General features: G+C 49.6%; 1 non-coding gene across 1 annotated transcript; it reads left to right on the forward strand.

Moving 5' to 3' along the window:
• The first annotated feature begins 833 nt into the window (after positions 1 to 833).
• Positions 834 to 906, forward strand: Trnas-gcu (transfer RNA serine (anticodon GCU)). The gene has a single exon. It is a non-coding gene; the product is annotated as a tRNA-Ser (tRNA).
• The last annotated feature ends 1,080 nt before the right edge of the window (positions 907 to 1,986 follow it).

The following is a 1,986-nucleotide window of genomic DNA, read 5'->3' on the forward strand; positions in this document are numbered from 1 at the left end:
CAGTCGCGTCGTCGATTCGCGACAGTGTATAACATCCTTGCGGGTGATCTTGTTGAGCCGTCGGTAGTCACACAGAACCGCACAGAACCGTCCTTCTTCGCAACGAGAACAACAGGAGACGCCCATGGGCCTGTCGGAGGGCCGAATTGCATCGCGTCGAAGCATATCGTCCACTTGCTCATTAATTACCTGCGTTCTGTGGGAGACACGCGATATGCACGTTGCCGCAGGTGGTGGTTGGGCGCCAGTTGTCGATGCGATGCGTAACAGGGGACGTGCGGCCGAGGCATGTTTGCCCGACATCGAAAGAATGACCAAATTCATGCAACAAGCAGTGAAGCTGGGAGCGCTGGACCGACGTAAGTTTGTCAGCAATGAAGGGACCAAATACATCAATGGGTGACGAATCAGACGCGGAAACAGCACTGATGGTACGGGAACTGGGACAGTGCGAGTCATCGGGTGCGTCCAGAACTTGTGCGTATTCAACGGGTTCTACTTTGCCGAGACATTCCCTCGAACCAACGTAACATTGCACGGAGATGGGTTGGTCACAAAAATAGCGGTGCTGCCCTGAGTGACTCGCACGGTCGCGAAAGGTACCAGCAACCCTTTCCTAGTGCAGAAGGCACAACTTCAAGCTCGAAAACCTTGAGATGGTGCTGCTTTGCCACTGCTTTCATAGCCTTTCTCACAGTGTCCATCACACCAGCTTTCACCTAAATATGTTGAAATGGTTATTCTTCTAACTATTTTCATGAAAAAAAATAACTTTCTCAAAGCACAGGATTTGCCTGCTGTGTTTGTTAGAAGTCGAAGATTTTTCCTGCCCCGCCACGGTGGTCTAGTGGTTATGGCGCTTGGCTGCTGACCGGAAGGTCGCGGGATCGAATCCCGGCCGCGGCGGCTGCGTTTTCGATGGAGGCGAAAATTTTTGAGGCCAGTGTACTTATATTTAGGTGCACGTTAAAGAACCACAGGTGGTCGAAATTTCCGAAGCCCTCCACTACGGCGTCTCTTATATTCATATCGTGGTTTTGGGACGTTAAACCTCAGATATTATTATATTATTATTATCATTAATATTTGTCCTGAAACACGCTGCTGAAGTAATTATGAATTTTGCCTATATATGCCTAAACGGTAGTTTTTAACGCCTATTTTTGCCTAAATACAGTTTTAGGGTCTATTATAGGTGCCTAAAAACTGTTTTTTCGTGCCTGAACTACCGGTCTCTAATTATGAGACACGGCGTAGCGGAGGGCTCCGGAAATTTCGTCTAGCTGGGGTTATTTAAGGTGCACCGACATCGGACAATACACGGGCCTAGAGCGTTCCGCCTCCGTCTAAATGCGAACGTCACGGCGGGAATCGGACATGCGTCTTTCGGGTCAGCAGCCGAGCGTCATAACCGCTACACCACCGCGGCGGATGCACTCAAGCCTTTCATCAAAACCGTCGCGCCCGCAGCTAGTCGGCTGTCGTCATGACGAATTACTCTAGCGAGAGTGCGCTGATGTCAGTTTTGCCAAGAGCTGGGTTTACTGATGTAGTCATGCAAAGCGAATGACTTCTCAAATAATAAACCTAAATACTTGTGCTCACCCGCTCTCACTAGGAGACCTGAACAGTGAAAACCTTCTTGGAAATGGAAATCATGGGGTTAAAACACCACAGAGCCGCGCAAAACATATAATGGCCCGATTTAGCTGTCTTTGTCTAATAATTGGTTGACCTGCTTGAAGTGGTTTGCTGCCGCTTCGGTTCGCTGCAGCAGTCCTGCGCAGACAAAAGGACTCTGGGGTCGCCGCTGCGTACAGCATCCCACGAGGCACGCTGAGTATGATACTGAAAAACAACACCAATATTTGTGCCACGGCACATAACAGGCTTCTGGCACCAGCCGAGTAGGAACAGAAGCGTTTGAAGATGCTAGGACCCTGTTTAAACACATACCGTATTTTCGCTCCTACAACCCGCCCCTGC

This window comes from Rhipicephalus sanguineus, unplaced genomic scaffold (assembly GCF_013339695.2).
Source record: "Rhipicephalus sanguineus isolate Rsan-2018 unplaced genomic scaffold, BIME_Rsan_1.4 Seq649, whole genome shotgun sequence".
Taxonomy (NCBI): Eukaryota; Metazoa; Arthropoda; class Arachnida; order Ixodida; family Ixodidae; genus Rhipicephalus; species Rhipicephalus sanguineus.